The sequence below is a fragment of the Enoplosus armatus genome, chromosome 10 (assembly GCF_043641665.1).
Source record: "Enoplosus armatus isolate fEnoArm2 chromosome 10, fEnoArm2.hap1, whole genome shotgun sequence".
Classification (NCBI taxonomy): domain Eukaryota; kingdom Metazoa; phylum Chordata; class Actinopteri; order Centrarchiformes; family Enoplosidae; genus Enoplosus; species Enoplosus armatus.
Genome location: NC_092189.1, coordinates 7,743,254 through 7,758,357, shown reverse-complemented (window position 1 = coordinate 7,758,357; position 15,104 = coordinate 7,743,254).

The window sequence follows — 15,104 nt, the reverse complement described above, 5'->3', positions numbered from 1 at the left end:
CTCATGACTCTCACAGCACTGACTCATCCTTAATGCTAAGAGTCCGAGCGTTCCTGTAGAGGCCGGTCTGATCGACTTCGAACGCTGCTCTCTGTGCTGACTCTTAGTGTGACTGAAGGATACGGTGACCCTACATGTACCCGTGTTTGCATTGGGTGAGTGGCCCATCTGTGTGCACACTGTCAGAGTGAGCTTGTCGTGCACACCGTGGTTGCGACGCTGTCTTCAAATGGAAGAATCTCCTGAAAGAGGGGAGGGGATTCAGGGATTGAGATTAAGACTCTCGGCTGTTGTGCCAGGGAGCTGGGAGCGCAGCGGTGCTGACACGCCCCTGGGATAGATAATCCCATGACTGGGCAACACACACCCTAATGCTGTCAGACACTGCTCTCTTCAATACCATCACACACACACGTACACAAACACAAATACTGTCAAAACAAGCTCCTCTAAATACAGTGTAAATGCAGCACCCAGTATGCACACTTCAAGAAACTACATGACAGCACACAGAAATACTGTTGCGCATTACGTTAGCATCCTGTGCTGTGCAAGGATTCCAGCAGCAAAGCGTCAAACCAAATCATGTTTCTACACAGATGAACATGTAGGTAAAGTACATCCACATGCCAGCTAATATTACAGCAAGAAAGCATTTGATTTTACATCCGGCTTGATCCATTAATGTTGTGATTTTAAAAGTTCCCAGAAATGGACACTTGAAAATGAAAATGTGATTTATTTTGGATGTAAAGGCATACAGGCTGCAGGTCACATCTCATTGCTGATATTGGATCAGAATTGTTATTTATTATCTCATCCAAATGTCAAATCATTACAACTTTAAACCAAATGTACTCAACTGACACCTCATAAATGATTGGTTTCACTGCTTGAAAGTGTTTTATGGATGAGTGTTTCATATTACTTTGTGTGTCCTGTATTTTTCATAAACAACAGCTGATGACCTCTTTTAAGGAAAAGGCAGAGACCTAAACAAACAAAGTTTTTGTTTGACTTGTGGTGTCTTTGACCATTGTGCTTATTCAGGGTCTGATACAGAATTGTATTTGACTAAATTATGTTTAGGTAAATGACTTAATTTACTATTTAAAGTGAATTATTAACGGATGATCTTGGTAAATGACAACTTGGGTTTGGCTATCATTCCTATCGGCTATGATAGCATCGTACTCACTAAAGTAATTGCTGACATCTTGGAACATCTTGGACATTAACACAGTGAAATTCGACAGGGCAAGAAACCCGAGCAGCCAGACTATCAGACCAGCTGTAAACCAACCTAGTTTCGCCAGGTTACTGATGCCACTTTACTTTACTTTCTCATCCATGATTTTCCAAATCCAAAATGCTTCCTCTCATTACGGTACGCTTGTTTTCTACATTTTGCATTAGGGAAAACAACAATAGTTGAGGTTACTGAGGGCAACAGGGCATGCAATGGATTGGACAGACATTTTATGAGCACAAGGCACTGCCTGCTGCACTAACGCACTGTGAGTTTTGATTCCAAACAAATACTTATCGAATCTTTTATAATTCCTATTTTTGGACATTAGTAATCCTCAACCGTAGTAACAACTAAAGTAAGTACGGTGTGTCAAAGTTGAAGGAGGAAGTCAGTCTGTAAACTGTGATGGGACAATGGACAGTTTGTGTAATCAAAGATCCGCCTTTTTTCTTTCTTCCATATAAACCCGACTAAGCTGAGGGTTTGTTTGAAACCTGTCATCTGATCTGTCTCTGCTGTTTCGTCAGACATCTTTTTAGTGATGTCACCGTATTCCCAGATCTCAGCAGTTAAAGAAAGACAGTGACAGCAAGACTCCAGGAAATCACTGCATCCAGGCAAGAAATAGTCCCACACGTAACCCTGCGTAACACCACAACTTGTTGTTTTCATACTTCAGATCAAACAAATAAGATATAATGAGCAATGAGTATTTCACTTTTGGCCAGGCTAGCTATTTCCCCCTGCTTTCAGTCTTTATGCTAAGCTAAGCTAACCATCTCCTGGCAGTAGCTTCATATTTTATGCACAGATATGAGAGCGGTATCGATCCTCTCATCTAACTCTCTGCAAGAAAGCAAATATGTTTATTTCCCAAAATGTCAAACTAATCCTAAAACTCGGTGAGTACAATGTTATCATGACTGATAGAAATGATGGCCAAAACTAAGAAAATAAGACCCAGGAATGATCAGTGTATGGTGGAATATGAAGAACAGGTTGCATTGCCATCATCATCACAGTTACCTCTAACTTGGTGTCCTGCATTTACTTTTTCATGTGCTAACTTTCTTCATCAGTTAGCTTCAGTGAACAAAAGCAGTAGGTGTTTGTACTTGGCTAAAAACGATATCTTTAGAATATGTTATGGAGGTCCGACCAATGAATACATGTTATTATGTTTTATTCATAACAGTATAACCCATCAGAAGAAACAGTTGTGCAGTGTCTGCTTCAGCTGTGTGGAAACATCTCAACGCACAGCTTAATAAAAGTGTACTTGTCCGTTTCCGTGAGAGCCACTGTGTGGTGTGTGTGTGTGTGTGTGTGTGTGTGTGTGTGTGTGTGTGTGTGTGTGTGTGAACGGCTGCACAGCTTTGACCTCCACAGAGCAAACTTCCTGGAGCACATTTCACACCAGAGTCTAAAGGGTAAAACTTAACAGGACCAGCTGTGTCTCACATCCAAAATTTCACTCTCGCATAACTCTGGTGTTCATGTGTCTGTTCAGTCTGGTGATGTATCGCCGTCATTAGCAAAGTGAAAGGCCCAATCTGGAGTCGTGAATAGCCTGGAATAATAAAGTAGAGCAACCACTTTGGCACCTCTTTATCTCCACTGTTGGCTTTGTTTCTGTCATTCATCGCTCTTTTTCATCCTCAATTGACTGACTGGACTCCTGCAACAATACCTAATAACTAAACACAAATTTTGGGCCACAGCAGAAATGGGGAGACAGAGGTGATTGTAAATTTCAGTTTTCAGTGGTTCAGTGACTTTGTATATTAAGGATGCACCTGTCACGAGAACTTACCCGCCCTAATCTATTCAGATGCTTGAATGGGAGTGAGAGGGAGTGAGAGGTAGTTGGAGTGTGGAGGGAGAGCACAGCAGCGACATGGACGCCTGATGGATTATGTTTTGCGCGACCCAGTTAAACATTCCCTCCCAGATCTGCCTGCTGTTTCTTAAAATGATGAATGAAATCAAAATCCAAGTTGATGTGGAATTCAGTTTTTGTTTATTAAAGCTAATGAATATCTCTGTAGATGTGCCCGGTCTTCAATAACCATGAAAATCTGAATGAGATGAATTTCGGTGTAAAACTAGTTGCTGTGTCTTGTTACATAAACACTTTAAAGTGATTAAAGAGTCATGAGCGACTCTCATTAAACTGCAAGTCTCAGAAGATTTAGAGGACAGATTTCCTTCAGATGAAATTAAGTTTATGCTCATTAGAAATATGAAAAAGTGTAAATACTGTGATGATAATTCTTTCTCTCTCTCGCACACACACACACACACACACACACACACACACACACACACACACACACACACACACACACACACACACAGAGTTGTCCTCTAAAGCCCGCTTTCTCTGGGCCCCGGACTGTCCTTGCCTCTGTGAAACCTCCTCAAGCGTGCCACGGGAAGAGAACAGCAATTAATTTGACTGACATCATTCAGAGTGATGGCTGAGGTGGCGACAAGACAAGAGTGTGTGTGTGTGTGTGTGTGTGTGTGTGTGTGCATGTGTGCCGCTATCACCTGCTCCAGCGCCCAAACCAGAGTCCCCGCAATGTCAGCCGCACTCTGTGAACACACAGAATTGGTTCCCTTTTGCTTTTTTTTTGTTTTGTTTTGTTCCAGTGGAGCTTGTGAGATTCTCAAAGCGATACTGTCTTTTTGGATTGGCATGTCGGGAGAAGCAATGTTAGACGTGGCAACTTCAGATGATGCTAATGACTGGCCCTGGGGAAATGATTTACTGAGACAGGGAGAGAGGAAGAAAGGGGCAAGGAGAGAGACAGAGTCTTATGTAAGTATCAAGCAATGGCAACTTAAAAAAAGAAACTCAAAAGGATGGTCTGTAAATATCACATAACCCAGCAGTATCGCCAAAGTCAGACGGCTGTCACATCTATAATGAAGTATCCTCTGTGCTCACATGCTGTTTGCTTATAGAGAGGCACACCTGGCCATGTGAAAGTGGATTTTTAATGCAGTTAATGATTTCCTGGTCACCATATCTCTTCAGGCGGGATCTTGGGGAATTAAAATGCAATTAAACAGTTTGCAATAATCTGTATTACTCTCCATTAAATATGTATTATTCACAACTGTCAGAGCTATCATAATTGCGCTAGAGCCTAATGCATTTTTAATACCTCACACGACACCAAGATAAGCATAATTGAGAGGGAGCGTGCTGGTGACTTCAGCCAAAGTGCGTCAACACGGCTACATGCTGACAGACGTGAATGCTCTGCACATTTGAAAAATGCCATCGCTCCGTCTGTCCGCGCCTGCTCTCCTTGGCGAGGTAAACAGATGCTCTATATTCATTTTCAAGTGATAGAGAAGGGAGAGATCAGCAAGACAAGCACACACCAGGCCACTACTGCGGCACCACTTACTCATCTTGGGGGAAAGTTGTTCATTTCAGGGTTTGAAAGAGGCTATCTTTGTAAACCTGGGAAATACATTTAAAAAGTATGCAAACTCATATCTGATCTCAGCAATAAGGTATTTCATGCAAGCCTTCAAAAATAGATACATAAGCCTCTGCCGGAGATCGCCCTGCACACATTTTGACCTTTAGTGTTCGTCCTTTGCAGCAAGCCCCTCCATTCCTCTTCCTAGTTTACTCTTGCTCTTCATTTCTCTTTCTTATCACACCCCTCTGCTCTCTTCCTCCACCCTCGCTCTGTTTACTGTTTGTGCTGTGGGCCTCTGGCAGTGCCGTGTTGCCATTCGTCACTCCAACTGGCTCCAGTGGAGAGGACAGGACCGCTGACCCCACCACTGGGAAAGGAGCAAGGGAACGAGGGGGGGAAAGGAGAATCACAGAGAGCTCTTCAGAGAGAGAGAGAGAGAGAGAGAGAGGACAGGACAGAGAGGGAGACAACAATCTGGTACTTTTTGACTTTCAGCGCCTTTTCCACAAGTTAAAATATACATCTCAATATACAGATGCACGGCAGATGCATAAAGCAGTGCTTTAACATAAACCCTGCAGGTCATATTTGGTGTTTCCATGATGGTGGTGGAGAGCACTGTCTAAAATCTCCCATAGGTGTTCACTTTAAGCTCTAGTGGCCGTAAAGGCCAGATCATATGATTCACATGATTTACATACTCATCAAACCATTCATTCACCCTTTGTATTCTGTGTGGATGCATCTGCATTTATTATGTTGCTTCACCTGTTTAATCCTTCCTTTAATTTGTCGCCCATCTAAGTGGCAGGAAGTGAGAGTGAGTGGGAGTGAGAGATAATGCTGTGGAGGTACAGTAGGAGCAACAGGCTTCCTTATGAGAGGAACAACTGTTCCACATCTCACTGCACTCTCTCTCTCTCGTACTCAAAAGCTGCTGCCCCTTCATCCGTTTTCTGTTTTGTTATATTTGTGGGGTTTTTCTGTTCTCCTCACAAACCTCAGAGCGCCTGCATCGATGCCTGAATCCTCAGAACTCAGCATTAGAGGTTATAATCCCCCATAAACTGATTCAGTTTGCAGTGTCATACTGGGTCACGGAGTGACCTCTGCTGGAGATGGGCCGAAAATGGAGATAAGTTGACCTGGGTCTTTGCTAAATTCGGCCCGATCAAATCCTCCAGAGAAATAAAGACAGATTTGATGCATTGGCCCCATAAAAGCTCATATCACCCCTCATCTCTGGCCTATCACAGATTTTCAGTGAGGTAGAGGAGCAAACATCACTGAAGCATGTTAAAGGAGTACTAAGCCAAGTCAGCAAAGGCATATCAAATTATACAATGAATAACAAGCCTGGGTACAAATGAGGCTGGCTGATGAAGACTGTTTTCTACAGGGGTGATGTCCACTCCAGCCACACTCACTCCGCAGCTTAGCTGGAGAGAGGTGCTGTCTGGCAGAGACGGCTCTGAGTGGAGATCATGCTATTAATGATGCCAATGTTAATGCTCATGCTGGTAGGATGCCCCATGGGTGAATTGTGACGATGCGAATGCTAATCAGCTAGCTTGTGGGGGAGAGCAGATGTGTCTTATCTCTTTAAGAGCACAACATCAGCAGCAGGAACTGACAGAGACCGAGCAACAGAGTGATTACTGACAACTATGCAGGGAAACAGTGAGATAGATGTCCCTTCCACCTGGGCTGAAGATAGGTGATGGCTGCTGTCTGTCTGTCTGAGTGTGTTGGTAAACAGAGCTGACCACGAGCGGAGTGGAGCTGATGCCATACCAGACGTGCTTTGTTAATGCAGCCCTCAGTCTGTAAAATACGGATGTTTAGCAGGTGGAATGTTTGCATAGTTCAACACCTTTTAAAGGGGCGTTACTGAATGACATTTACAAACAAAGCGTGTGACATATGATGCTCGTTTGCCAAAGGCTGCCTGGTAACACTGTAGATCATTAGAGAGATAACCTGCACAGCAGCTAGTAATGGTAATGTGTTACTCTTGCACAGTTTCATTTTTCAGTGAAACACCCACATGAGGTGGTGATTCATGCCATTTCATACAAATGTGAAAAATCAATCTTGTTGCGCTGGCTGAAGTTACTGTAATCACACACAGCCAGTTTGGAAAGGTCTGGTAACCAACTCGTCTGTTTAGGTACACGTAAAATCTCCCTTACAACCCCATTTCATTATTGTTATTGCTACTAATTTATGCTGCTTATTAAGCTGTATAGTATACTGTACAGTATACTGTGGTAAAGTATATGTATTTAGTAGGAATAGTTCCACAATACTATTTTGGATTTGCAGAATTAAGTGTTATTATTACATACAAGAATTATTTCATTATCATTATTTCACATCACTTTTACTCTTATTTTATTTTTATATTTATATGTTTAACATTTAAGTTGATATTTCATGTACATTTTGCCTAACAAAGAAAGGTGGTAAAAAAAATAAAATATATATATATATATGTCATTATACAGTAAATCACTGATTAGAAGATGTCTGTCAGGAGAAGAAAAACAGACAGGGCACGTCCATGTAAACACTGAACCAAAGCCAAAGACTCCCAGGAGAATATAAAAGCCAGGCATATTTTTTTAGGTTCTGCTCTGTGCATCTGAAAAGGGGATTAACAGAGCGGGCGGGTAGTTCAGAAGACCACTCAGCAACAGACATCCCACTCTTGTGATGGCACACTGACAGCCTGAACAAACATCCCCAGCAGAGAGACAGAAGGAGCAGGAAGGAGGAGAGGGGAGGGAGATAAGGACGGCGGGGTAGAAAGACTGCCTGAGAGTTGAGGAAGAAACCCGGAGCAGACTGTGACGAGGCGTGCGATAAGAAAATAGCTTTAAAGCGGTTACGGTCCACTTTCTCCTTGAAGGAACTAACACGAAATCTTAGAAAGCCACTGGAACCATTGTTTATTGTGTCAATGTGAGCCGTACGCAGTATTTGGCTGATTATTAGGACTCAACATTGTTTATCAGGAAGTATTTAGAGGCCATGTTTTGGAAGACCACAACCCTGCTATAATTCCCATGATCTTCTCTAACACTGTGGTGTCCTATAAGAATAAGAAAAGTACGAGAGATAGACAGAAGGGAGAGGTCGTGTCAAAATCCTGCTCTTCTTAAGCTTAAAATTTAAAATTGGAATAAAAGTAATAATAATAATTAGAGCTGTGAATTTATGGCTTAAAGGTGATGTTATTCAATTCATGGCTCGGTAGTTCTAATTAGGTTACAGAGTTTGCAAACACAAATTTTATTTTATTTTCTTTTGGCAAAAATGTGCATCAGTGAAATTAACTCGTGCTTGCAATTTTTATTTTTTTTTAAAGGTGAGAAAAAAGAATACCATGCAGCCTTAAAAACTGGTTGAAGAGAGTGAGAATGTACTTCCGGCAGTTTTACTCCACACAGCAGTCTTTGCAGAGTTGACTATTTCTTAGAAGCCAAAATGCTGCCACACTTTGTACGTTACAGGAGCAGCGAAGCATCAACACCAAATCTCCAGGTTGCTTTTCTCTGCCATGCGTGAAATTGTGAAATGCAGCATTTGTGCTTTTCAGTGTGCTGACCAAGAGGGTCTCATTCTTTTAAAAGAGTAAGAGTAAAGAATGAAGTGTTCAATGAAGAACAGCAGGGGAGAACAAACTCAAAGTGCTGGATGTTTGGAGATGATGCACTTCACAAAGAATATGTACGGTAACATGCTTTTGTTCTTTTAAAAAGTCATTTGATTCAAATTGATTCGTTGCTGAAGCCAAAGTGACTGGTTCCATTAGTCTCCTTTACTACAATTAGTGTTTGATGCAATGAATGAATCATGACACCGGTAATAAGAACAAAGAACAAGACATGACCAAAGAGCAGAGTCAGGACAACGCAGCTCCACTCAGATCATCCAGGAATAGAAACACCTGAAACATTCATTATTGCAGCAGCAGGATGGTACCGTGGCTGTGCATTTGTGCTGGTTTTTCGATTCCATAGGAGGGAAAGCAGACAGCACACAACTAGGTCTATTTTAGGAAGGGACTTGTCAAGCAGGGGCGCAGCAGGAGCCTCTTTTACCCTCTGGAAAGTTCAGATGGGACCACGCGAGCACGCGCTCACAGGCACACACACACACACACACACACACACACACACACAGCGACAGAGAGAAGAGACACAGCTGGGAGACTGTGGGAACAAGGATTTTGGATCCTTTATTTGGTCGTAGTCAGAGAACCAAAAAAAACATTTTATCTGCCACATAAGTGTTTAATTGAGCGTCACACTCTGAAAAATCAGGCCTGGTCCCTCACCTGCAGGGATATCATTGAGAGAGAAACTTAGACAAAAGAGATGACAGCTGACAGCTGACAGATTTTCTGTGGCCTCTACCAGACAGACTGTTACTTTATTTTATCTTAACACAACAGGAGAAGAGAGCTCACCACTTATACAGCCATCTGTCCTCTACACTTGTACAGCAGCTACATGACAGAAATAAAGCAGTGAGCTGATAAAAACCCCACTCCCCTCACAATGCTCCAGCTGACCAAATGCTGCTGTAACCCTTGCAACCTGCTGTAAGCCACTTTAGGGCTTACTGTGCGTGAAACAATGTAATGTGACTCCCATAGGAAAAATCTCTTTTCCCTGCTGCTCCTCCATGCAGAGGTCAAAGGTCGGAGTCAGTAACAGAACAGCCTCCCTGCGGCTGGTTGGGATTCAGTGTGTTGCTCAAGGACACCGCAGCGGGGCGGATGCTTGGGGGGTTTGGACCCATGTCTCTCGACTCATTACACCACCCTGACGCCATATTGGCCCTGTGTGACAGCTCCAGCGCATGTCACGAAGGACTTTCTAGGAATGCTCATTCAGTAGCAGAGTCTGCTTGTTAGTGGACTGATCTCTCTTCAGCTGTGTCTTTCGGTCGCAATGTTCAGTGTCTGAAACACCAATCACAACTGCAGAGGTCCTTACGAGCTTCATCTCAGGTTCTTTTGCTTCTGTTTACACCTCATAGTGTGGAAGCATATTACGATTATCAACTGCTTGGATTGGCTGTGATTTAATAAGCTAATACATTTACATAAAGTATTACATAAAGTCATGCTATCTGCTCTGTGAGGCTGAACACAGCGACGCTTTCAGCTAAATGCTAACAGCAGCATGGTAACATGACCATAACGACAAAGCTAACATGCTGATGTTTAGCAGGTGGAATGTTTGCTATCGCACTTTAGTGTGTTAGCATGCTAACATTTGCTGATTAGCACAAAACAGTTCAGCTGAGGCTGATGGGAATGTTATCATTTATGCAGGTATTTAGACATTAAGGAAAGTATTGCTATTGAACAGGTATTTACTGTATCGGTGTTGGTTGAATAATTACTCACACTCAGGACGCTCAGATATAGTTAACTCTTCTTTACTGGCTTTTACCTTCACATAACAGCACAATATTGGAACCACTGAGGCTTACATGTGACAAAATATAATACAATACAATAAAATACAACTTAAATGGGTTATTACTAGAAGCACAAATAGATTTTTCCCACAATCTGGTTGCTGTTGCTTCATAAGTCAATAGTAAAGTTATATTAAACCAGTTTAAAATTAAAATTAAAAAAGAAGAAAGAAATTATACTGACTGCTCCTTTAAGTTGCAATGGAAACAGTCTTTCGCCACAAGTGGGCAAACAACAGTCAACAGCCTTTCCAACAATTAATATTTATTTGTATTATTTTTTATATTTATTTACAAATAAACATTTTGAGCTGATGATGGCGCTAGATGAAAAGTCAGACGATCAGCAAAGTTGTTACAAATCATCCTGAGGGGAACAGGAATGTCTGAACCAAATTTCATAGCAATCCATCCGATAGTTGTTGAGATATTTCAGTCTAGACCAAAATGATGAAATGACCGATTGACCAACACACTGACACTGCAGAGCTGCTAGCGTGGCTAACAAGGGGGGTAAAACAAACACATGTTCAACTATAGCCCTCTATTCAAACAGAGGCTCTGTATTCAAAGGGTTTACATCAACAATGGGAGACAGAGTGCAGAAGAGGAAGTCGAGATGGATGGTTTTTCTGAAGTCTATGTTAATCTTCTTTAATTGTGTCTTTAATTAATCTGGAAGTCTGCTCCCCTGCTCAGCCCACCTTCTGTTTATCAATAATTTCATATGTGAGCAGACAGGGGGGCAGGCCTGCTTTGCTGAATTATATACTTTACAAGACCAGCTGCTAGGGCATATTTACCAGTATTAAACCTGGTCAATGTGTGTTTAATGTGAATGTAAAATGGAAACATGAAGCACAAACCTCACACAATCCTTTCATGATGTTTTACTGGGGTCAAATGATGGACCACATAGCCCAAATTACTTATTCAAGCTGGAGTCTGAAGTCTGCTAACTTCAAATAAAACCACAACATTCAGAATACAGCTAACAGACTTATCTTTACTTCTTTTATACATCACAGAAAAGATAAACATCTTCACAAATGAACTTGAATGACACGGATGGTGAAGTATGCCACTTCTGATTTCAGACTAAGAGACGCCATCAGATTTCCTCAACGTTTGCTCCAACAAAAAATGGAAACATGGCCTCGGCAGACAGTTACAACACAGTTTCTCTTTCCTATATTTACCATAACTCAGATTTCAGTGTTTAGAACATCTGTGGAATTTAATCCCCATCGCATGTGTCTGTACAAATCAGTCTTTCAGTGCATATCTGGGTGCATATCTCATGTCAGCGAGTGTATTATTAAGTTACCGAAAGTGTTGGAGGGCTAGGTCTCCTTCAGTACAACAGGGACCATGGGGGAGATTGATGACTCATAGGATCACAGGAGACAGAGCGGACGCACAGATCTGTGAGGAGACACGGACAATGGTGAAGGCTACAGACGGCACCGCTCTGAAAAGCCTCGAAAAGGGGGAATAAACCTCCCACGGGGCAATGTATGGATGTCACAGTGAGGCGCTAATTCAGTTGACATTGGTGTGTCCTATCTGGAAGAGTCACATCAGAGCATAAAAAAGATCTAATCTTACAGGTATGGTACTCTGTAGGCTTAGGTTGAAACACATCTGGAGAAAAGAGGCCAATGTGTCCTGTACAGTACTATAAACAGTAACTAACATGTGGCTTCGCGCTGTTCTTTAGTCTCAGAGGTCAACAGCGATGCTGAGCCCCAGATGTGTTCATCTCAGGCCTTCAAACGACCATCGGGGCTCCACAGGAGTAGAGACACACACACACAACACTAGGCTGCTGCTTTGTAGGGGGCGAGAACAACAGTTTTCCTACAATAACACCCTGAGAAATAAAAAATAAATCCACAGGGGTTGAGAGTTAGAGAAAGAGACAGAAAAACACACAGGGTGAGAGAGAGGGGGAAAAAAACGTATGTGTATTTCAAGCCTTAAATATTACAACAAATAAGAAAATATCCTGGAGTGTATTGTTCTCATTTCTGTGATGACTTCTTCCCCTTGTTGCCATCGGTGCCCCAGATCTTCCGAAAAACAAGCCCTAACCCCGGAGAAAGCTCTCTGCCTGATAACCTCAAAGCCAAAGCTTTTAGGTGTGTCTTTATGCTTAAATAGGTCATGTTGTTTGGCCGACCTGATTGAGGGCAATGTCTCTTGTAAACCAGATGAAAGAACGAAACAAAAGACAGAAACTGCTAGAGGTGGGAGCACTCTGAACGTAGAGGACGAGGTCTGCCTCTCTCTCTCTCTCTCTCTGTGTTTGAGCATGCGTGGATCAAGTTCTCCCAGTGAGGAATCTCTCAACTTGCGACTGTATCTAAGCCCGGCGCCACAGTTTCTGCATGTCGCTCTTGTGCCATTATAATCAGCGACGCAAATTGATTTCACAGCAAAGTGATGAAGGTCGACGGTTAATAGCCCCCCTACCTTTCATACAACATGAAATATAAGGAGTCGGAATGATATTGAGACCGAAAGGCAGAGAAAAAAAAGGGTGTCAGAGATGCAGAACCTGAAAATCCACAGCAGAGATGGAGGATATAGAGCAGGGATTGTTCCCGGGGACACACCTGCTCCGCAGCTTTGAAGACCAGATGAAAGCATGTCCTCTAATTACAGCACTTCGAACAACACAAATGTCATTGCTTTACTCCTCTTTGCCTGTGAGGTGTGTGGAGTAAAAAAAAGAGAACCCTCCCTCGCACCCACCCCTCTTTTATCGGTCACATCTCACATTACTGCCACCCTTGTGAGAAGGGATCCCTTAAATGTGTGTTTTTCTGCTGTGTGATGACGCGCGCTGGATCTCAGCTTTGCTCCTGCGTGCAGTTAGATGGTGAAATGCTCCTCTGAATCTCAGTTTGGCCTAACAGGCTGGGACAGGAGAGGAGAGGGGTGGTGAGAAATCCCAAACTGGCTCTTCTTCTCTTTTAACACAATGCCTCCGACTGCTTTGTTTTGCCTTAAACACACTTCAGCAGACTAAATGGATTCATAAATTGCGTGCAGTCATGTTTAATGAAATGCCAGAATGATAGAAGCAATTAACGGCTGCATATTATTGTGAATATCTGCATTTATCACAATAAAGAGAAGAGAGGAGAAGCGCGGGGAGGAGACCTGCACAGTATTTCACTGCAATCGTATTCTTAATCAGATTCAATCTTATTCTCAATCTGTGCAGAAGTGATGCAACACTGCTCTGCAATGATGCATGGATAAAGACCCAAATGCTTCTGTCCCTGCAACACTGAACTCTAGAAATCCCCAATCCCCAAACTCGTGCCATTTACCACCGGCACAATGGAACAACGCATAAGATTTTCATCTTTTATTCAGCACGGCACTCATGATGAATTAAACAGACATTATCTAAGAGCCTGTAAGTTGCAAGTTAGATAACATGTAATTCTCTATCTAAGATGATATGTTGTTACCTAAAGTGTTCTGAAATGTCTTTTAAATGCCAAGAATAAGTCTATTAATATGAGAGTAGTCAGGACTGTATGGCCTTGTTGAAATCAGTGCAACAGCAACAGATGGGAAGCTGCTACACCTAGTGGATATATGGCAGAACCGCAACACCCTTAGGTTGAGAACAAGGCTTATGTGCTGGCATGCTGATTATATCTCTGTAAAAGACATTTACCAGTTCTTGAACACTTGTCTTAATATAGGACAGATTGCTGAAAATGAAGATCTTTCATGCAACATAATGGTGAAAATAAATGCAAAAAGCAGAAATATAAAGGATAGATTCACATTTTCTGTCTCAAAGCAATATTCATATGCCCAGATGTACATTAAAATCAGTGTTCCTCATGTCCATCCGCATGGGCCCTGAAGAGATAGCCTCCAATGTAAGAAATAGGGGACAACATCCACAGTTCTCCTTCTACGCTAAAATGTATTTCGCCAAAGTTACAGTCATTTCAGAACAAAATTTCGTCTTTAAGTTAATGGAGCAAGAACACACTGTCCAGGCAAACTAAAGAGGTAATTTGGTACACTTGATTTGTCTGATTCAGACTGCTGAAGCCTCATATTATCATCAGCTGAACTTTAGAAAGCAGTTTTGCACAGATCAGGACTGTTTGAATCTCCTCACAGCCAGTATGAAGAGGAGGAATGATCACAGCGACCAGAAACTGTTTCAATGTACATATGAGTTTTGTATTAAGATAGACTTGTCAAAATGTGGACCTGTCCTTTAAGCCTCTATGAGCTCTGCTGGAGCTCCTTCTCTCGGCTGAGAATATAAAGCGAGCATGACTTGAACTCCCATCGACTATTCTGCCTGTGAAACTCAGATTAGCTCAGTCAGTATTCAAATAGCTTCTCAGAGCACATTTACATTAAAATAATGTCATTCTTTGTCAAATTTGCACATTGATTTTGTGCTGGTTTTGATTCCTTTGGTTTTATATTCATGTATTTAATCATGATAAGAGTCAGTCTCTCTTTCAGCTGCTCCACTCTGGGCTGAGATCGTTTCCTCCTCTAAGGTTTCACATTGAAAACATCTGAAACTGGATGTCGGGGTTATTGGGCAATCAAAGCCATTAGAGACCTCACTATCAGCTTAATGCCGGGTTAATTTCAAAATGGAGGAGAGCAAATGGACTGTGAAATATGTGCTAATAGTAACAAGCTTTCCCCAAGTTTACAGAAGAGGAGAGAATGAGCGAGAGAGAGAGACCATATAATGCCCCGTGCTGTTATCGCTGAGTCTACACATATAATTTCACAGAGTTTTGGAGTCAGAATTCACGGACAAGGACAATTAAACCAGCGACTGCTAAGGGACAGCCTGATATAATGCTGCCTTACAAAGTTCACAGGGAGAGACTGAGTTCATTTAAAGT